The following is a 22423-nucleotide window of genomic DNA, read 5'->3' as shown; positions in this document are numbered from 1 at the left end:
AAGCTTTCGTATTATTTTACCAAGTCGGAAAATAGACGGCGCTTATATGTTTTTTTCCTGAAAAGACGAGGACCGTGATCACTAAGATGTTTTTAAATCTCTAGCGCAGAAGCCTGCGGTGCCACAGGGACAAGGCCCAGAGAGCAGTCCCTCCGAGAACCCGGGCCGCGAGGGGTCCCCGCCTCCGCACGCGCTCTCCGCCCTCCCCGCCTTGCTCCTGGCGGAGTGTGGGCTTCGCCGGCCCCTGGTCCCCGTCGCTCAACAACGTCAGTGCAGCCTTCGCCCTGTTAGCGGCGACGCGGCATCGGGAATTCGCACAGGTATTCCTCGTTTCTCCGCCGGTCCCCGCCTTGGCAGGAGGCGTCCGAGGTGTCCTTTGGCGCAGGGCGGGAAGCGACACGCGCCCCAACAGCCCAGGCGCTGGAGCTCACCCGGGGAGGTTATTGCCTGAGGCTTCAGGGAGCCCCCGCAGACCGCGGATCGGTCCCCCAGACCCCTCCAGTGATTCCCCCCGGCCCCGCCCCCCAGGTCCCTCCAGTGATCCCAGCCCGGTCCCCCAACCCCTCCAGCGGTCCCGACCCCGCCTCGCAAGGCTCCTCAGTGGTCCTCCGGCCACGAGGGGTCCGGACGGGCGGGCGCGGCGGGGTCGCGGTCCTTTGCTGGGGCAGGGGGCGTGGGCCCGAGAATGGGGCGTGGGGCTGGGGGCGCGGGCCAGGGCTGGGCCGGGGGAGGGGAGCGCGGAGCCCCGGCGCGGGAGCCCCGATGACGTAGCAGTGACGTCGGTGGCGGCGGGCGGGATTTCCCGGCCCCTCCCGGGCTCCAGGCGAGACCCCGCAGCGAAGTGGGAGCGGCCAGCGTGGAACCGGCGCGGGGAAGGTCGCAGGGTCGCCAGCTCCCCCAGCGCCTGGGCCCCCACGGCAAAGGGGGCCTAGCAGAGGCCCCCAGCGTCTGAGGCCGGGGGAGGGTCCGCCCGCACCTCCAGGCCCGTGTGGTCCGGCCCTGCAGGGCGGGAGGCGCGGCGCGGGGCGGGGCCGGTGACGGGACGCGGAGACCCCGCGGGCGGCGGGAGGGGCGCGAGGCGCGCGTTTCACCCGAGCCCGGCCCGCGCCCCGATGCGGAGCGATGCCGCTTGGCCTGGACGTCCCCCGCGAGCACGGCGCCGAAGACGAAGCCCGCGCGTGACCCCGCTCCCGGTAAGTAGGCGCCCGACCGGCGCCCGAGGTGTCCGCGGGGAGAACCCAGCCCCAGTCCAGCCCGACGCGGAAGGGAGACTCGGGGAGAAAGTCTCCAGACCAGGGGAGACGGCTCTGGCGCCGGTGTCCTCACCCGCCAGCTGCTGCACGCGACACAAAGACCTGTGGTTCCCTCGGCCTCCTCTCCCGGGACCTCCCGCCGGGCCCCGGGGAAGCCCGCGCGCGGGTGTGGACGGCCCCCTCGGAGCGCGTCCAGGGGCTCCCGGGCCTGGGGGCGCCCAGTCCTTCTGGCATGAGGCAGGCGGGGGCTAGGGCGTCCCCTCTTCCAAATGTAGGTCACAGAGCGTTTGCTGTTCTCCCCGCGGGGACGTCCCCCGTGGAAAAGGACCTCAGTGGCGGGAGCCGGCGTGGCTGGTTGGGCGTTTTCTTTGGGGAAATGTTTCTGGGGTGTGCCTGAGGAAGCCCTCCCGGCTCTGCGGCCGCCCTCACGGACGCCGCCTCGGGAGCATTCGGGGTGACGATGGAGCCTCCGCCGCCGAGAGTGGTTTCCTCCCCTCCTTGATGGCGTCTGTCCCCGAGGCTGGTGCTGAAATGTGCTGCGCTCGCCGCGCGCGCCCGGCAGCAACTGTGGAGCTTTGTTTGGCTTGATGTGTTTAATTGCCTTGGAAATAACGCTAAACGGCGGGAGGGTGAGGTGGGGAGGAGGACAGAGCGTCGTGGGGAAAGACTCCTTAATTTAGGATTTGCTTCATTTCGAGTGTTTGGGGCCAAGGTGTTAGGAAACCCAAAAACGTGAAAGTTTGATCAAGTGATAAAGTGAATGATGGACGCCGGGCCTCCCGCCGTCTCCCCAGCTCCCGCAGTTGCCAGGTCTCTCCTCTGCCCGTCGCCTCCCGGGACTAAAATTCTGGCCCCCGGCCCGGTCCTCCCAGCCGGAGCAAAAGGCCGCCCAGGCTGCGCCCGTGTTCCCCACTAAAACGTGCCAGTCCTGTCGTCTGCTCAGGGCTGAGGTGTGCCGCTTCCCACGGTGGAAAATTGCCGTGGCGACTGCCTCACAGCAGCGAGGAGGACCTGGGGTCTGCGGCCGGCTTCTCCATTCCTTCCGCAACTCCTTTTCCTGATGTTTGTGTGCGGCGGGGGAGGGGAGCCTGCCGCCATCTGATCTGGCCCTGTTCCCTGCAGGAGGCAACTGTAAGGACAACTAAGTTGGTAAATGGAAAGCCTTTTCCAGGCCCGGAGAAACAGACGGAGTACTTGTAAACTGGATTGTTTTTGAAATGTGAGGTTTGCTCAGTGACCGGTCAGGATAAGAGATGGCTGCGGCACTTAATAAATAGGTGTTAATGCAAATACAAGGTTTGCTGTGATGCCTTGCTTGTTAATGAGCAGCCTCAGCATGGGGTTATTTAGGCTGAAATGACTATTTAGGACAATGGACTTCCTGTTGGCCTCCATCCCCGTGCTCAACGGCAGTGCTCATATGCCTTAAAATAAAATGGCCTAACAACTACCAAAAAAATTAGCCGGGTGCAGTGGCAGCCACCTGTAATCCTAGCTACTGGGGAGACTGAGGCAGAAGAATCGCTTGAACCCGGGAGGTGGAGACTGCAGTGAGCCGAGATCGAGCCACTGCACTCCAGCCTGGGCGACAGTGTGAGACTCCATCCCAGTAAATAAATAAATAGGCCCAGGGAAGCCAGTGAAGGATGTAGGGCTGGCTGAGAAACAGCATAACAAAAGGGTCATTCCCGGTAGTCCCGTGATTGGCTGGGCAACTGTCTTTGACATTTCTCATGCAAACTGTTGATGGAGACACCAGAAAAACAAAAAACAAAAAACAAGCATTTCCTAGATTCACTTTGCAGTTTTTAAAGCAAAAGTGACAGTCCCTGAAGCCCCTGAATAGTCAGTGCATTCTTGGAAATGGTAGAACATCAGGTGGGAACATCGCCTGTAATCCCAGCACTTTGGGAGGCTGAGGCAGGCGGATCCCTTGAGGTCAGGAGTTCCATCCTGGCCTGGCCAACGTGGTGAAACCCTATCTCTGCTAAAAATACAAACAATTAGCCAGGCATAGTGGTGCACGCCTATAATCCCAGCTACTTGGGAGGCTGAGGCACAAGAATCGCTTGAACCCGTGAGGCGGAGGTTGCAGTGAGCTGAGATCATGCCACTGCACTCCAGCTTGAGCTACAGTGTGAGACTCTGTCTCAAAATAAATAAAGAACATGAGGTGGGAACATGGACCCGGACCCCTGGGGAAGCAAGTGCCACAGCTGTCTCGGGAGGGCAGGAACACTCTAGAATGTGTGCAATGCCCCTTCCCCCCAAGATCTACATGCTAATACCCACGCTTACCACACAACTACTGCTTATGGAGAAAGCAAAGACTAAGGTCTGTAACCAACAATTGATTCTTTTATGTATAGCTGTATCTCACGATTTCACCATCACGTTTTTCTTAGTTTGTCTCAGTGTCTACTTGGAGAGGGGAGAATGCCTCATCATGTATGTCAAAAGATTGCCCTTCCTTCATGGAATTCTGAGGCAGTGACTTTAAAATATTACCTGATTTTTGTTCTCAGAACATCTTTTGCGCACATACTGCTAGCTAATCTTGCTAGTTTTTCTTTTTTTTGATTTGGTATTTTTATTCATTGTAGATATACTTAGGCATAGAGACTTGTATTATTTGGATAGAGAGAATATTTGTTTCTTATTTAAAACCAGAAACCAAAATGTAACTTCTTTAATACAGTTTAATTACCACATAAATATCCTATCAACAATGGTTAGCAGGGATATTTTAACCGAAAGTCAGGAAACCTAAATGAGTATCAGGGGAAAAAAAACCAAGGAGATTACAGGGTAAGACTGCTGAAAGACTGTAAGAACTGGTTAAAAACATCTAGAGAATAAGCCGAAGACCATTAAAAAATGATCAAAAGTAAAAACGCAAATGAAATTTTCACTCTAGGAAACGTTAAGAAATAGAGGCGAGGAAAGCTGCCAAAAGAAAAAATTACTGCCGAGAAAACAATGGGTGCCTAAAAAGAGATCAGTTCAGTGCGCTTGCCGGAGCGTTCCAAAGTCCTCTGATTGCCAAGGAGCTTTTGTTAGGCTGGATGGAGGCTGGTGGGCAGTCAGGTTCCCTGCTGGAACTTGGCAGACAGAATAACAGGTGCCATGCAGATAAGGGGAAGCGGGCTGTGTCCAAGACGAGGTGCTCATTGTGGAATGGGCCCTGGGAGCCCAGGAGGAGTGAGGAAGTCTATGGAGCTATGAAGGAACTGTTTGTCTCCACGGCTCTGAGGTCTGGGGGCCACCAAAGCCCCAGTGTCCGAGGATCAGGTAGGGCAAGGAGCCCAGGTTAGCGAGCCTTAGGAAAGAAGGGCAGGCTTGGGCGGGACGTGTCAGGTGGATGATCTCCTTTGATCTTCACAGGATACCTGCCAAGTTTCTAATTTTCAAAAAGCAGCAGTGACTGCTTGTGCCCTCTCTGTCCAGGAGTGTTCTGCCAGCGGGTTTGGTGGGTGGTGGGAACCTTCTCCCCCAACCCCCGCCCCGCAAGATGCAGCCTTGCTTTGTCACCCAGGCTGGTGTACAGTGGCGTGATCTTGGCTCACTGCAGCCTCCGCCTCCCAGGTTCAAGCAATTCTCCTGCCTCAGCCTCCTGAGTCTGGGATTACAAGCACGTGCCACCACACCTGGCTAATTTTGTATTTTTAGTAGAGGCGGGGTTTCACCCTGTTGTTCAGGCTAGTCTCGAACTCCTGACCTCATGATCCACCCACCTCGGCCTCCCAAAGTGCTGGGATTACAGGCATGAGCCACCACCCCCCAGCCAGGAACCTTTTTAGCTGATGTATGAAAAGGATGCACAAATGACAAGTGAAAGTGATGGAGACATGTAGAAGAGAAGAAGGTGGAGGACTGCAGAGAGACCCGCACTCAGGCACTGCACACGGGCTCTGTTCCCAGGAAGATTTGTTTCTCTTGCTTCTTAGATTTCTCATACCATTTCTCTCTGAGTTGCCGGGTTGGCACTCTGTGGTGTGACATGTGTGCTCTGAACCCATAGAAGCCGCACTTTAAGCATCCCTCTGGGCCAGGGAGATTGTTCTCCCCCAGCATCCCTGTGCACGAGGTGGGGCAACAGCCACGCTCTGTGATGCCAGCTGGCACTAACTGTGCCTTGATGCGCTTCTCATCGGCCCCTGGGCCTCCTCCTGGTGTTCTGCCTAATGCACAGCTGTAAGGCCTTGTCCTCTGCCCCTCCCTGTGGGCTCCAACAAAGAAAGAGAGGCAGGGCGATGGAATAGGACGAAGGAAAGCATTTTGAACTCTTTTGAACGTTCTTATTCAAGCACCTCTACAACTACAGCTGAAAAACTGTTTACATGTTCCCCCAGATTCCAGCACCCAAACTCACTCTTGTTTCTTCTGGTGTTCCACCACACAGATTGTAAAATCAAGAGATTTCTAGCAAGGCAGTGCCCGTGTATGAAGGCCCAAAGAGGAGAGATGGACCGGCTTTAGATGGCAGGAAGAAAAGAGCAAGAGGCTGTTGAGATTGGGGCGGGAGGCAGGGCAGGCGTGGGAGGCTGGGCAGGGCAGGGAGGCTGCTGAGGGCTGAGAGTGGGTTCTTCTCCATGGTGGCCCAGCAGGACTCTGGCTCAGGTCCAGACACTGATGAACAGGAAGAGCAGATGGGGTGGTCATGCCCCATGCTAGGACTCTTGTCTTCCCAGAGGGTCAGGCTCTTGGAGGCCATAGTCCAACGATCAGGCAGCAGTACAGGGAGTCTGGCTTTGCAGGCTTAGCCGGTCATCAACGCACCTTGGAAAGGCCTATGTGTTACCCTTCCACACCCACACATCCACGCGGGCCCTGGGGGCTCTGGCGGCTCAGGTGAGGGAGGGCCTCCTCATCAGTGGTCTCTGCCTTCCCACGGCTCCCTATCTGTGTGAAGGTCCAGGTACACCCAACAACTGGCTTCCTCCTCCTGGCTGTCTCTCCAGCCTGATCCAGGGAGCCATCTGCCTGCCCTGCTGCTCTGGGGTACCCGCCCTGCACATACCCTGGATGGAAATTTCCAGCAGGGCTTTTCCGCTGCCCCTAGCCTGTGGCCAACTAAACCAGCATGAGTCAGTCCTTATTTGGCTTTAGTTTTCCTTCCGCGATCTTGGGAAAATTCTGTTTTTCTCTGTGCCCCAGTTAACTTTGCATATCGCCCGGAAGCTGCACCAGTCTGAAGGTGCTTGTTTATCCCCCCCGTCAGCTGTGGGGCCACATGCGGGGTATTAGGGGCCGTAGCCTGGTTAAGGAGACCCAGTAACTTCGGTCTACAACGTGCGTGTGTTTGATGGTGTGTACAGGGGAAGAAGATGTCAGCAGCATGGAGACACCGCCAGGCTTCCTCGTGCTCGAGGGCAGTGGTGAGCCTGGAGTGTGGGCATGGAGGTGGCCGAGGGGGTGTCACACGGTGGATGTGAGTAGAGAATCCCAAAGTGTTGACCTCAAGGGAAAGAAAGTGGAACCGGCAGTGGCGCTGGCCCCTGAATTCTCTCTGGAACAGGGTGAGGTGCAGATCCAGGGTGAGGCCTTTGGCGTTGTCACATGCTTCCTCCCACCGTGGCTGAATTTTTTTTTTTTTTTCTTTGAGACAGAGCCTTGCTCTGTGGCCCAGGCTCGAGTGTAGTAGGGCGATCTCAGCTCAATATCTGCAATATCTGCCTCCTGCGTTCAAGCGATTCTCCTGCCTCAGCCTCCTGAGTAGCTGGAACTACAGGTGCGTACCACCACGCCCGGCTAATTTTTGTGTTTTTAGTAGAGACGGGGTTTTACCATATTGGCCAGGATGGTCTCAAACTCCTGACCTTGTGATCCACCCAACTCACCCTCCCAATGCACTGGGATTACAGGCGTGAGCCACTATGCCTGGCTGTGGCTGAATTTTTCTGATGGAGACAGAGTCACTGGTGACTTCTGCTGACCTGGACCTCTAGGTGCCCGGGTCCCTGCCACCCACCCATCTCTGGAAGGCTGTACTTGTCAACCTTTCAGTAGGAGTTTGGTGTTTCACTGCCATTCCCCTCCACTTGGTTGGCCTTGTAGAATTGTGCCTTTTGGGACTCGCGGGCAGACCTTGTGTGTGCTCCATCCACGCTGCAGCAGCTGTGCCTGCAGCCCCTGCTCTGCCGTTTCCCGCCTTTCTGGGTTTGCTGTGCTCACTGATGGATGCCAGCGTCCTCCGAACAGGTTTCTCGTTAGGCCCTCTCCTTGTGCTAGAGTTTGTTGCAATCAGTAGTGTCTGAAAGAAGCTGATTGCGGGCCTGAACCCAGGCACGTTTTTATTCAACAGATTTTTTTTTTTTTTTTTTTTTTTTTTGTCGTAGATTTGCCATTCTACCTAATCCTCACCGTGGATCTTCCTGGTGTTTTGAGCTTTGCTATCCATTACTGCTCCACGCCACATTCCTTTTCATTGCTGGATGCTGTGGAAGGACTTTTTCAATATAGATATATTGCTAGACGCGACGGATGTATTCATAAAAGCCTGTGTGTGAACCGTACATTTGTACGTTGTTCATTGAGTACATGTGTGGTAACCACCTGCAATACACATATGCACTGGCGACAGACAGACAAATAATATATGGTCATGCACTTCAGAATGCCCAGAACCTAGAGTGGGAAGCACGTGTGAAAACAGCCTCCTGAGTAGCTGGGATTACAGGTGCACACCACCACACCCAGCTAATTTTTCTATTTTTCGTTGTTTTTTCGTAGAGAGAGGGTTTTGCCATGTGGCCCAGGCTGGTCTTGAACTCCTGACCTCATGTGATCCTCCCGCCTTGCCCTCCCAAAGTGCTGGGATTATAGGTGTGAGCCACCACACCCACCTAAGTATTGTTTTTCTAAATAAAGAACATATAAGCATAACCTAAAACTACTCCCAATATGTCTGCTCAATTTATATTCCAAGTATTGTACAGGCTATGCTTAGATTTTCAAAGGAGCAATCACTCCCATTTGATGAGCATTTTGCAGATTGCTAAAAGCATTCATGGACCCTGTCCACTTGATCTTTACAGAAATGCCGGGAGGCAGGGATCTTTATCCCTATTCTCAAATGAGGAGACTGTGGTTCAAAGGAGAGTCACCATCAGGCGGAGGTGCATAGCAGAGCAAGGATGGCACCCCAGGGCTTCTGCTCAAACCCCACACCGCTCCTATTGCATCCTCTTGCCTCTTAAGGGCAGCTGGGGTAGCAGGGAAAGAGCCAATAGGCACTTAAAAGGAAATAGGGTCCCAGAATCCAGTTCAGATGTGTCCCTCCCAAACACAGAAGCACAATGCTGAGGCATCTACATGCCACCGCCCGTCAGTATCAGGAACCCCACCTTGCTTTGGGGGTTCATCAGATCTCTGGTCCTAACATGAGACTGTTGTATAGAGTAATTTGATTGAGTGCGTGCTGGAGGCCCCATGGTGATATGCAGGTCTCTGATGGGAGGCCTCAGCGTGGGTACCGTGCCCTGCATGGCCACGGCTTCCTGCAGCCACTGCTCCCCACGTGACAAAGATGAGGGGATGCAGGCCTGCTGCTCGGCGCCAGCTGCTTCCCTCTACATGGGTCTCCCCTAGACCTCGTCTCAGGCCTCACCATGGGCTCCTGTGCCTTTGGGGTTCCCCTTTTCTGAGACCCCAAAGAGCCTTCCTCAAATAAGTCAAAAGCTTGGGTGTCTAAAACTTGTTCCTGAGGAGGGTTTTCAGAACTCACTTTGGAAGTAAAAAGCAAAATTACTCTTTGCACTTTTTTTTTTTTTTTGAAGGAGTCTCACTCTGTTGCCCAGGCTGGAGTGTAGTGGTGCGATCTTGGCTCACTGCAACCTCCACCTCCTGGGTTCAAGCAGTTCTCCTGCCCCAGCCTCCTGAGTAGCTAGGATTACAGGTTCGCACCACCACGCCCAGCTAATTTTTGTATTTTTAGTAGAGATGGGGTTTCACCATGTTGGTCAGGCTGGTCTCAAATGCCTTACCTCAGGTAATCTGCCCTCCACGGCCTCCTAAAGTGCTGGGATTACAGACGTGAGCCACCGCACCTGGCCTGCATTTCTATTTAATCATTCTCATTCCCCTTGAGGCAGTGCGGATACCTCTGGCTGGTCAGAGGAGGGGCAGGTACGAGGAAGCATGGTGAAAACAGCCCAGCCCTGTCGGTCAGGATATTCTCCCTCTACAGAGAGAGAGCCAGTTTCTCCCTACACTAGTCTGGGCTCACCTGTCAGTGAGAAGAAGGTTCCTGACCATTACCTGGGTGTCGCCTGGCAGTGCAGCAATACCAGGTTCTCAGCCACTAATTGGCTGGTTAAGGACGTTAAGTTACCTTTTACCTTCCGTCTTCTGGCCTTTGGCTTCCTCAAGGTGGAGGCTGGGGCTTCAGAGCCACTGCAAGGGGTGCCCAATCCAGGAAACCTGTGTAGAGTGATTGCAGACTGCCACCTGTCTGTATCCTAGTTAATTTGCAAGTGTGCATAGATGCCTTTCAGATGAATAAAAATGAATTTAAGGCCGGGCCTGGCAGCTCACACCTGTAATCCTAGCACTTAAGGCCGATGCGGGCGGATCACGAGGTCAGGAGTTCAAGACAAGCCTGCCCAACATAGCAAAACCCCATCTCTATTAAAAATTAAAACAAAAAAAAATTTAGCCAAGTGTGATGGCACACACATGTAGTCCCAGCTACTCAGGAGGCTGAGGCAGGAGAATCTCTTGAACCCAAGAGGCTGAGGTTGCAGTGAGGCAAGACCATGATTGTACAGCCTGGGTGACAGACCAAGGCTCCATCTCAAAAAAAAAAAAAAAAAAAAAAGTATTTAAATGTATTTACTGAATTAATCACAGCTTTGTCATGTTGTATCTTCTGAGTCAACAGATATTAAAAGTACAGCCATGTATTCGTCAGTTTTGTGTTGCTGTAAAGAAATACCTGAGACTCAGCAGCTGATAAAGCAAAGAGGTTTGTTTAGCTCACCGTTCTGCAGGTTGCACAAGCGTGGCACCAGCATCTGCTTCTGGGGAGGCCTCAGGAGGGTTTTACTCGTGGCAGGGGTGAAGAGGGAGCAGCTATGTCACATGGCGAGAGAGGGAGCAAGAGAAATGTGAAAAGGTCCAGGCTCTTTTTAAACCACCAGCTCTCCTGTGAACTAATAAAGGCAAAACTCACTTGCTACTATGGGAGGACACCAAGCCATTCGTGGGGGATTCACCCCCATGACCCAAACACCTCCCATCAGGCCCCACCTCCATACATTAGGAATCACTTTTCTTTTCTTTTCTTTTGAGACAGAGTCTTGCTCTGCCACCCAGGCTGGAGTTCAATGGTGCGATCTCTGCTCATTGAAACCTCCGCCTCCCAGGTTTAAGCAATTCTTCTGCCTCAGCCTCCCAAGTAGCTAGGATTACAGGCACCTGCCACCACACACAGCTAATTTTTGTATTTTTAGTAGAGACAGGGTTTCACCATGTTGGCCAGGCTGGTCTCGAACTCCTGACCTTGTGATCCACCTGCCATGGCCTCCCAAAGTACTGGGATTACAGGTATGAGCCACCACGCCCAGCCAGGAATCACATTTCAACATGAGATTTGGAGATGACAAATATCCAAACATATCAGGCCATAAATCTGATTAGAAGGGATCTAACCTCTAAATGTTTAAAACTTTGTGCTTTAAAACCATTAGAACCATGGTTTGCAAATCCTTCCATTTCTGGTACTTCATGGTTCCTTAACAATGCTATATTCTGGTACATTTTCTAAGCCATAAATGTATTCACTGACTATACCTGGTTTTCTTTTTTTTTGAGACCGAGTTTTGCTCTTGTTACCCAGGCTGGAGTGCAATGGCGTGATCTCGGCTCACCGCAACCTCCGCCTCCTGGGTTCAGGCTATTCTCCTGCCTCGGCCTCCTGAGTAGCTGGGATTACAGGCACACGCCACCATGCCCAGCTGATTTTTTGTATTTTTAGTACAGATGGGGTTTCCCCATGTTGACCAGGATGGTCTCGATCTCTTGACCTCGTGATCCACCCACCTCGGCCTCCCAAAGTGCTGGGATTACAGGTGTGAGCCACTGCGCTCGGCTATACCTGGTTTTGTATTGCCTTCCTCTGCCAGCCACTGACTTCAGAAAAGGAAGTATTTCTTTTTCTTTCTTTTTCTTTTTTTTTTCTTTGAGACAGAGTTTTGCTCTGTCACCCCAGGTTGGAGTGCAGTGGCGCCATCTTGGCTCAATGCAACCTCCACCTCCCAGGTTCAAGCAATTCTTCTGCCTCAGCCTCCCAAGTAGCTGGGGTTACAGGCGTGTGCCATTATGCCCGGCTAATTTTTTTTTTTTTTTTTTGAGACTGAGTTTCGCTCTTGTTACCCAGGCTGGAGTGCAATGGCGCAATCTCGGCTCACCGCAACCTCCGCCTCGTGGGTTCAGGCAATTCTCCTGCCTCAGCCTCCAGAGTAGCTCGGATTACAGGCATGTGCCACCATGCCCAGCTACTTTTTTGTATTTTTAGTAGAGATGGGGTTTCACCATATTGACCAGGATGGTCTCGATCTCTTGACCTCGTGATCCACCCACCTCGTCCTCCCAAAGTGCTGGGATTACAGGCTTGAGCCACTGCGCCCGGCCTAATTTTTTAAATAATTTTAGTAGAGACGGGGTTTCACCGTGTTAGGCGAAATGGTCTAGATCTCCTGACCTCGTGATCTGCTGACCTCAGCCTCCCAAAGTGCTGGGATTACAGGCTTGAGCTACCGCGCCCAGCCCAAAGGAAGTATTTCCAAACAGCCTTACTGTGGGGTCCTAATTAAGAACAAGGAGCCAGTCTGATGGGAGCAAGAGAAATCAAAAAGAAAATACAGTTAAGCTATACATCTGCATTTCTTTATGGTCCAGGACATGTAGCCCACCTTCGCAAATAACTCATGCTCTTCCTGCACCCAGCTATCACGAAACACTCGGCTGATAGAAAAGTGCGAGTTAGTTCACTGCAGCCTTGACATCTCGGCACTGCCCTCAGCCCTCTCCAGCGCATAGAACAAGCTCCATCCTCTGAAAGCTCCAGCCAGCAGCCTTTGTCTCCTCCAGTCAGCTCCTCTCTTGCTGACTTGCCTATTGCTTTCTTGCAACATACTTCCACGGTTTTGCTTATAAATCTGCGTTTCTTTACCTATGACCATCTTGATAAATTCTTTTTACTGCCAGTTCCACTGGCCCCAGATAGTAACCACCTGTGACACAAGGGCATTGACTGGGAAGCTTTACAGAGGGCGAGTCTTCCTGTGCAGAGATGGCGGGTAATTTTGAGACTGGCTGATCCCTCGCCCTCCCTGGAGAAGCGGGGACTGGTCAGCGATCAGTGGGGCTAACTGTGCCACCCTGTAGGACCCCAATCTCAGCTTTCTCTGATTTTAAATTCTCATCTCCCACCATGAGTCTTTCCTGGGACCAGAGCCTCATTTTTCTGCTTCTCACATTTGGATACTGGTCTTTTTATCCTTCCCTGTATGCTTATAAAGACTGTGTATGAGCTGGGCCACGTGCACATTTTTCCTGCTTTTGGGGCCTTATCCTGGATTTTTCCCATCCAGGTGCATCTCCACTCACCACCAGCTGACTTCTGGTTGAGAGGAGAAATTGGCTGAGTGCAGTGGCTTATGCCTATAATCCCAGCACTTTGGGAGGCCCAGGTGGAAGGATTGCAAGAGGCCAAGGGTTTGAGGCCAGCCTGGGCAAGAAATTCTGTCTCTACAAAAAAATTTAAAAATTAGCTGGGCACACTGGCATGCCCCTGTAGTGCCAGCTGCTTGAGAGGCTGAGGCAAGAGGATCACTTGAGTCCAGGAGTTCAAGGCTGCAGTGAGCGGTGATTGCACCACTGTATTCCAGCATGGGCAACAGAGTGAGACCCTGTCTCAAAAATTTTTTTTTTAATTAAATTTTAAAATACAATAGAAAGAGAAATAACCAGAGCCAGCCTCCCTGGCAGACTGCCTTGCTCAGAGGGTTCTCAGCACTATCCCGCCATATGGTACATGAGAAGTCCTATCATTCCTGGTGCTTCATGTAGGTGTGCCGGCACAGAGGGCAGATCCTGTCATCTGCGGCTTTTTTGGCTGCTGGGAAGAAGTGGAACTTATGCCTGCTTGTCTCCATCCCGAGCCTGCCACTCATACCACCAGCCCTGCTGCTCTGGGATGAGTCTCTGTGAACAACCATAGCACAGGGATCAGCAGCAGGTGTCACTCATTAAAACAACAACCACAACTGCGTCAGGCTCGACACTGTCTTTCCTGGAAAGTATCCAGATTATTTCCAGGCTTTTTTAATGAGTCCTATTTTTTCTTTCTTTTTTTTTTTTTTTTTTCACTGCTGCCAAAATACTCTCTTCCATGGATGGCGTATTTGAGCAGCAGACATCAGCCTGTCTGCAAAGCCTGAATAACCACCTTAGAGAGATCCTTTGAATGTATGAACAGATGAGTGGCAGTGTCAGTGGGTGACAGCCTTCAAGATCAGATCTTCCTTCCTCCTTGTAAACAATTCTCTGAATGGTAATTCAGTCTTACCCATGCTTCTAATGTAGAATTAAAACTATGGGACTACATTTTTTCTTTTTCTTTTTGCTTTTTTTTTTCAGAATCAAGCCATTAAGTTGTTACTTAATCTCAACGATGGCCAATGACAATGGCTAATATTCTATGAATTTGCCAAGTTGTCTTCTTGGTTCTGTTCGCAGCTGAGGCATTTTACTTAATTCCTAATCGTTTTGGGGCAGGAAGATGACAGTTACAAACGGGAAGACTAAAATGCAGAGAGAAAAAAACTTGCTCAAAGTCATGCAAATAATTTTTAAAAATAGAAATAGGATTAAAAGCAAGTTTCCTGGCTTCTCATCCACTCTTCCTGTCTGAAAAATGCTTTTTCCAGTTGGTTAAACCACAGCTCCAGAACCACTTCTCCATTCATTCTTGTAAGGTAGAATCTTCTAATTCAATTCTGGAAGCTCGTTTTGCAGCCCAGGTATTCAGTCTTTGCACACAGATGAAAAACATGTTGGCCGGGTGCAGTGGCTCATCCTGTGATCCCAGCACTTTGGGAGGCCAAGGCAGGAGGATCACTTGAGCCCAGGAGTCAGAGACCAGCCTAAACAACCTAATGAGACCCTGTCGCTACAAAAAATAAAATAACTAGCTGTGCGTGATGCTGTGCGCCTGTAGTCCCAGCTCCTCGGTAGGGAGGCAGGAGGATCACTTGCGCCCAGGAGGAGTTGGAGGCTGTGAGGGCCTGCCGCTGCACCCCAGCCTGGTTGACAGAGCAAGACCCTGTCTCTAAAAAAAAGAAAGCAAGAAAAACATGTCAACTAAGCCTCTCCTTGCATGAGGTGCTGTTCAGCTGGGAAGCAGTGAGCCTTATCACACAGCCCTCTGCTGCTGACCTCCCATGCCCGCCCAGGCTTGACTTAAACTCTGCTATTTGAGTTGTGTGCAGAAGGAAGTATTCTTGCTGTCTTGGTTAACTAAGAACTCATCCACGTATCGCCACTCATACGAATTAGAAAAAAGTAGGACTGGGCGTGGTGGCTCACACCTGTAATCCCAGCGCTTTGGGAAGCCAAGGTGGGCAGATCACCTGAGGTCAGGAGTTTGAGACCAGCCTGACCAACATGGAGAAACCCTATCTCTACTAAAAATAGAAAATTAGCCGGGTGTGATGGCACATGCCTGTAATCCCAGCTACTCCGGAGGCTGAGGCAGGAGAATCTCAGCTACTCGGAAGGTGGAGATTGCAGTGAGTCGAGGTCGTGCCATTGCACTCCAGCCTAGGCCACAAGAAGAGAACTTCATCTCAAAAAAAGAAAAAAAGAAAGAAAAAAAGACGCTATGCTGGGCATGCAAACAGTGTCAATGCTTCTGCTTTAACTGCCACTTGAGGGTCCAGGCACCATGCCCCCTCCCATGACATCAATGCCCATCAGTCCTCGGTGCTGTGTACTCCAGGACAGTGGTTCCCAGGGGTTCCCAGCAGATACAGCAGCGTGTAACCAGTGTAGAAAGATCAGTGTAGGCACATTAAAATTTTAGAGAGCTTATTTGAGCAGAGGGTGATTCATTAATTGGGTAACATCAAACTGCAAAAGGTTCAGGGCTCCACTGAGGGATAAACATTTATAAGGTGTTCTTGGAAGCAAGACAAAGAAAAAATATTTGATCAGTTAAAGTGGAGAGTCTCAGCTGGGTGTGGTGGATCACACTTTGGGAGGCCGAGGCTGGTGGATCACGAGGTCAGGAGTTTGAGACCAGCCTGACCAACATAGTGAAACCCCCTCTCTACTAAAAATACAAAAATTAGCTGGGTGTGGTGGCGCATGCCTGTAATTCCAGCTACTCAGGAGGCTGAGGCAGGAGAATTGCTTGAACCAGGGAGTTGGAGGTTGCAGTGAGCTGAGATTATGCCACTGTACTCCAGCCTGGGTGACAGAGTAAGACTCTGTCTCAAAAAAAAAAAAAAAGGAGAGGTCTCTTGTTAGAAGTTAGCTGGTGGCTTGTGATTGGTTAGGCTTAAGTTTCATTTCACTCTTGACATTGAGTTGGGTTTAGTTTGCTTAGGTCAGAACCCTAGGCAAAACAGCCATCTCTACCTCTGGCCACCCAATTAATTTTGTTCTAACATCAGCTACAGTAGTGTTTCAGAGCTTCTCCTCCACAGCCTGTGTCCCTTGAGTCTACGGGCCATGTGTCTAGGTTATTCTGATCTGTGTCCACACTCCCGTGGTGGCTTTTCTGGTCATTCCTAGGGCAGCTTGAGCCATCAGGCAGGCCTTGTGTATGACAGGCAGCCCTGCTCCAGGGGCCTTGAATTGCTGTCTCAGGTTGTGCTGGCTGGCACTTTGCAAACAGTGTACTCTCATCAGAATTCCTGGGACAAACAAAACACCTGGCTTTGGCTGCTCAGCCTTGATGACGGCATCTGATAAGAGATGAGAGTGGCATTATCAGGCTATTGGTCTTGATTATTCAAGTAGTTGAGCCATAGGCTGCTATTTTCAGCAGCAAACATTCAAGTACTTACAGCATTTGAAGATGTGTATCTGGCAGCTTTAAGGTGCTGACAATTTGCAGATCTTTCTGAAACAGTCTCACAAGACAATTCTTGAATATCTTGAATAAAGATGACCAGCCTCTTTCGTGAGAGTGTGTGTTTGGTGTATGTGAAGTTATGGGAAATGGAGGCTACTCACATTCTGTTTTAACAGATAGGGAAGGGTAGACGTGTGGCATCTCTACCCACTCTAATCCTATTATAATTTTTCTTTTTTTCAGTGGAATCTCACTCTGTCGCCCAGGCTGCAGTACAGTGGCACAATCTCAGCTCACTGCAACCTCCGTTCTCCTGCCTCAGCCTCCCCAGCCGCTGGGACTACTGGCACGTGCTGCCACGCCTGGCTAATTATTATTTTTTGTACTTTTAGTAGAGATGGGGTTTCACCGTGTTAGCCAGGATGGTCTTGATCTCCTGACCTCATAATCCACCTGCTTCGGCCTCCCAAAAGTGCTGGGAGGTACAGATGTGAGCCACCACCCCCAGCTCCTATTATAGTATTTACCCTGGAAAAATTCTCATGCAAGAGACATGCTCATAACATTGTTGTACACAACAAAATATTGGAAATAACTCATTGTCCATCAACATGAGAAAGGATAAGTAGAGGTGAATAATGCAGTGAGGACAATAAAAACCCGGAAATGTCATAGAAATGAAGGAGAGTGCTCAGGTCCAGGGATCAAGGTGGCTGGCGAGCTCAAGAAAGCTTTGAGCTGGGCACCATTGCTCATACCTGTAATCCCAGCACTTTGAGAGGCTGAGATGGGCAGATTACCTGAGGCCAAGAGTTTGAGACCAGCCTGGCCAACATGGTGAAACCCCATCTCTACTAAAAATAGAAAAATCAGCAGAGCATGGTGGCACACGCCTGTAATCCCAACTACAGTACGCTGAGGCAGAAGAATTGCTGAAACCCGGGAGGCAGAGGTTGCAGTGAGCTGAGATTGTGCCACTGCACTCCAGCCTGGGCAACAGAGGGAGACTCCATCTAAGAAAGGAAGAAGGAAGGCAGGCAGGGAGGGAGGAAGGAAGGAAGGAAGGAGGGAAGGAAGGAAGGAAAAAGAAGCTTAAAGAAAGAAAGACAGAAGGCTTTGAGAGGCTGGTAGCCTCAGAATGAACCTTGAAGATGGGCAGAGATGGCTTTTCGCGAGAGTTGGGTGCTGAGTCAAGGAGGGGTGGAGTAAATAAAACAGCGGAAGCAAAAGCATGCGAGTAGAAAAGGTCTGTGTCCCTGAGAGTAAAGGCAACTGCGTTGAAATGATTTAATTTTTCATACCATATGGGAGAAGTTGGGACCAATTTTTTTGTTTCTTGTAATTGCGTTTGACGTTTCAGAAGAATTATCCCAGCCTGGTGTGGTGGCTCACACCTGTAACCCCAGCACTTTGGGAAGCTGAAGTGGGAGGATGGTTTGAAGCCAGGTGTTTAAAAGTGGCCTGGGTAACAAAGCAAGCCCCTGTCTTTAAAAAAAGAAAAAATATGTAGGTATTTTAATTGGCGGGGCATGGTGGCAGGTGCCTGTGGTCTCAGCTACCCAGGAGGCTGAAGCGGGAGGATCTCTTGAGCCCAAGAGTTTGAGGCTGCCGTGAGCTGTGATCGCACCCTTGCACTAGCCTAGGCAACAGAGTGAGACCCCATCTCAAAAAACAAACAAACAAAAAAATCAAGCAAGTGTTTGACTTTATCGCTTCCAAGAAGGACAAGTGCCAGTTTTGCTCAGAGAGGAAATGCATATCCATCTCCCAGGTCCTGCTCAGAACCAAAGCTGAAGACTCTACAGACACCAAAGTGAAGGGAATGGCAACCTGTGAGAGGAAGCACAGAGAGAAAGGAGGCTGGGCTTGCTGCAGGGAAGCTGTTAGGGCCATCGCCCTCACACCTGTAATCCCAGCACTTTGGGAGGCCGAGGTGGGTGGATCATGAGGTCAGGAGATCGAGACCATCCTGCCAACATGGTAAAATGCCGTCTCTACTAAAAATACAAAAAATTAGCTGGGTGTGGTGGTATGTGCCTGTAGTCCCAGCTATTAGGGAGGTTGAGGCAGGAGAATCGCTTGAATCAGGAGGCGGAGGTTGCAGTGAGCCAAGATTGTGTCATTACACTCTGTCTCAAAAAAAAAGTGCCACCACCTGGCACCTACGGATGAAAGTAAATAGGGATGATGTGAATTTCAATCCACACATTCGAATATGTGGGGAAAAGTGACTTTTCTAAATTTTTTTTTTTTTTTTGAGACAGAGTTTCACTCTTGTTAGCCAGGCTGGAGTGCAATGGCGCGATCTCGGCTCACCGCAACCTCCGCCTCCTGGGTTCAGGCAATTCTCCTGCCTCAGCCTCCTGAGTAGCTGGGATTACAGGCACGTGCCACCATGCCCAGCTAATTTTTTGTATTTTTAGTAGAGACGGGGTTTCACCATGTTGACTAGGATGGTCTCGATCTCTTGACCTCGTGATCCACCCGCCTCGGCCTCCCAAGTGCTGGGATTACAGGCTTGAGCCACCGCGCCCGGCCTTACTTTTCTAAATTTTTTAAAACTTGCATGGAAGCATGCATTATCCTGCCTGGTTGGCCTGCTCGAGGTTGCCTCAGTGTTCCCCCAGAACTGACACAGGGCCAGGCATCTGTCAGCTGGGTGACCAGTGGGACACCATCATCTGGTGTGGGCTCTTTAGGCTGCTTTTGGTGGTCTTGGGTCCTGCCTGGGGGCACAGAACTCTCCATGAGCCTGCCCATGACCTGCTCCACTCCAGGGCACTCAGTGGCCATTTTATTCTAGGGTCTTGCAACTGCCGCCCCCCCACCCCCTACATCTCCTAATAAGGCTTCGTGGCCCCCAGCCACCCCAGCTTGCAGAGAGGGTCATTCTCTCGTCCTGGGGGTAACGCTCTTCCACCTGCTTCTGGCCAAGACATTATCCCCCCTATACTCTGAATTCTTTCTCATCTCTGGGGTTTAGGCTTTTGGAAACAAAAGCCAGAAAGACTCTTGGGCCATGTCTGTTTTCTAACCCGTCACACCCATCCCTTCCTTGAGTGGGGAAGTATTGGTTGATATCACAAAATATTATCCCATCTCATGTGGTTGAAACTAAGGAACTCAGTTTTCCTTTCCAAGAGTTCACTATACTCCAGTCTTCCTCTCAGACGAAGTTAACATCCCAGGAAGCTTGCAGCTTCCAGCGATGTCCTGGGGAGAGGCCGTCATAAACAGTCTCCAGCAGAAGTCTAAAGCACACACTCACACCGCGGCTGGTTCCTGCGTGCATCCGTGGTGATCAGAGCTGCCACTTCCTTACAGCCCCCATGCCGTGACAGACAGTTTTCTAAGCTCTTCACCCACATGATCTCATTTAATCTAAAACTATATCATGGGGTGAGTGCATGTTACCTATTCCACAGGTGTGAAAACCCAAGCTGGGAGAGAGAAGGCAACTTTCGGAACGTCGTGCTGCGGTGGCACAGCCTGCCTTCAGCTCTGTCAGCAGCGACGGTTCCTTTCTCCTCCTCTTGTTTGTCATGAGAAGGTCTCTCAGTCACAGAGAGAGTTTCTGATTTGGGTTCTAAATTGGTGTTCTTTTCTTTTTCTTTTCTTTTTTAAATCTGAGATGGAGTCTTGCTCTGTCACCCAGGCTGGAGAGCAGTGGCGTGATCTCAGCTCACTGCAACCTCTGCCCTCCGGGTTCAAGCGATTCTCCTGCATCAGTCTCCCGAGTTGCTAGAATTACAGATGCCCACCCACCACGCCCAGCTAATTTTTGTATTTTTAGTAGAGACAGGTTTTCACCATGTTGGTCAGGCTGGTCTCAAACTCTTGACCTCCGGTGATATACACACCTTGGTCTCCCAAGGTGCTGGGATTACAGGCATGAGTCACTGCATCCAGCCTGGTGTTCTTTATGAAGCTGCTGTCTGTGCAGCAATGGTCCAGGAAAAGCTCCTATCAGAGAGTGACAAATTTGCTCAGTAGACACCGGGGCGGGTAGGCCTGGACATTAGTGCATCTGAGGTCTGAATACCTCAGCAGGGCCAGAATTAGGTGAGAATGTAAAGGACGCTCGGTCATGTCACATCGTATGTGCAAGGCCCTGAGACTGAACCTCTTTACATTCTGTTCTAGGGCCGGGCACAGTGGCTCAAGCCTGTAATCCCAGCACTTTGGGAGGCCGAGGTGGGTGGATCACGAGGTCAAGAGATCGGGACCATCCTGGTCAACATGATGAAACCCCGTCTCTACTAAAAATACAAAAAATTAGCTGGGCATGGTGGCGCGTGCCTGTAATCCCAGCTACTCAGGAGGCTGAGGCAGGAGAATTGCCTGAACCCAGGAGGCGGAGGTTGCGGTGAGCCGAGATCGTGCCATTGCACTCCAGCCTGGGTAACAAGAGCGAAACTCCGTCTCAAAAAAAAAAAAAAAAAAAAAATTCTGTTCTAGGTCCCTCACTAGCCTCCCTCTAGTCCAAGCCCTGCCCATGAGGTTTGTAAAGTTTGGGAAGGTCAAGAGAATGAGCAGATAAGCCACAGACAGGGAGGAAACATTTGTAAGACATGTCTGATAAATGCTGTTACCCAGAATACCGAAGAACTGAAAACTCAACAGTGAGAAAACAAAACAGAATCCCATTAAAGATGAGCAGAAGTTTTGCAAAGGCATCACACCAAAGAAGATACAAAGATGGCAAATAAGCATTTCAAAAGAAACTCAGCATCATGTCATTAGGAAAATGCAAGTGAAAAGGAGGGGCTGCCTCTACACACCATTTAAAACAGCCGTCCCCACACTTTTTACACGGGGGGCCAGTTCACTGTCCCTCAGACCGTTGGAGGGCTGCCACATACTGTGCTCCTCTCACTGACCACCAATGAAAGAGGTGCCCTTTCCTGAAGTGCGGCGGGGGGCCGGATAAATGGCTTCAGGGGGCCACAGTTTGGGGATGCCTGATTTAGAATGACCAAAATCCAAAACCCTGAGATACCCAATGCTGGCCAGGATATGGAGAAACAGACACTCTTGTTAATTGTTGTTGGGAATGCAAAACGCAACAGCCACTTTGGAAGATAGTTTGGCTGTTTCTTACAAAACGACACCTCCTTCCCATATGCTCCAGCAATTGCACTCCATGGAATTTTCCTGAGTTGAAAACTCATGTTCACACAAAAACCTGCACACAGATGTTTATAGCAGTTTTATTCATAATTGCCCAAACTCGGAAGCAACCAAGATGTGCTTCAGTAGGTGAATGAATAAACCGTGAAACATCCAGACAATGGAATAGTATCCAGTACTAAAAAAGAAGAGCTGCCAAGTCACGACGCGACCTGGCAGAGACTTAAATACGTATTGCTGAGTGAAAGAATCAGTCTGGAAAGGCTACATACGGATTCCCACTATATCACGTCCTGGAAAGGCAGAAGTGTGGAGACAATATAAAGATCGATGGTTGCCAGCATTCGGATGAATAGGTGGGGCAAGAAACTCCTCTGTGTAACAACATAATAGTGAGCACGTGTCATTAGACATCTGTCAAAGCCCATAGAATGTGCGGTGACAAGAGCGAGCCCTGTTGTGACACATCAGGTGATAATGACGTGTCAGTGTTGGTGACTGATGCTCACAAATGGACCACTCTGGGATGTTCATGTGGGGAGGCTGTACCTGTTTGGGGACAGGAGATATATGGGAACTCTGCACTTTCTGCTCACCTTTGCTATAAACCTAAAACTGCTCTAAAAACTAATTTTTTAAAAACGCCTGGAAGTTTGCAAAAGAAGGCTGGGAAAATGGGGAAGGAAGAAAAGTACTGTCCCAGGACAAAAGGAGAAAGCGAGGGAAAGCGAGATCATTCCTGTGGCTTTGTGTGGGTCACAGGGTCGGTCTACTAAGATGCCAATCGTCGTTACCTCTTCCAAGGCCCCAGAGCCCCTTTGCCATGCTGGGGCCCGGACCTGCTTCTGGCAAACCCTTCCTCATCAGCCTGGCACTGCCCGCATCCACCAGCGCCTCAGTGTGGGTCCTCAGCAGGCTCTGGTTCCTCCTTGGACCTACGTTTGAGGTCAGCAGTTCC

At 50.9% G+C, this 22423-nt stretch overlaps 1 protein-coding gene across 2 annotated transcripts in view; it reads left to right on the top strand.

The window, feature by feature from the left end:
• Positions 1 to 220: 220 nt before the first annotated feature.
• The window catches only part of GNG4 (G protein subunit gamma 4), a 74324-nt gene continuing 52121 nt past the window's right edge, over positions 221 to 22423 (top strand). Inside the window, exon 1 of one of the 2 annotated variants that reach the window (XM_074385342.1) lies at positions 221 to 320. The gene's annotated coding sequence lies outside the window, so the exon portion shown is untranslated. Of the gene's footprint in view, positions 321 to 782; positions 1194 to 22423 lie in introns of those variants that run through there. The other variant, XM_039464265.2, reaches the window with a different exon arrangement.

This window comes from Saimiri boliviensis, chromosome 14 (genome assembly GCF_048565385.1).
Source record: "Saimiri boliviensis isolate mSaiBol1 chromosome 14, mSaiBol1.pri, whole genome shotgun sequence".
NCBI classification, from domain to species: domain Eukaryota; kingdom Metazoa; phylum Chordata; class Mammalia; order Primates; family Cebidae; genus Saimiri; species Saimiri boliviensis.
This window is presented reverse-complemented; position numbering and strand designations above follow the sequence as displayed.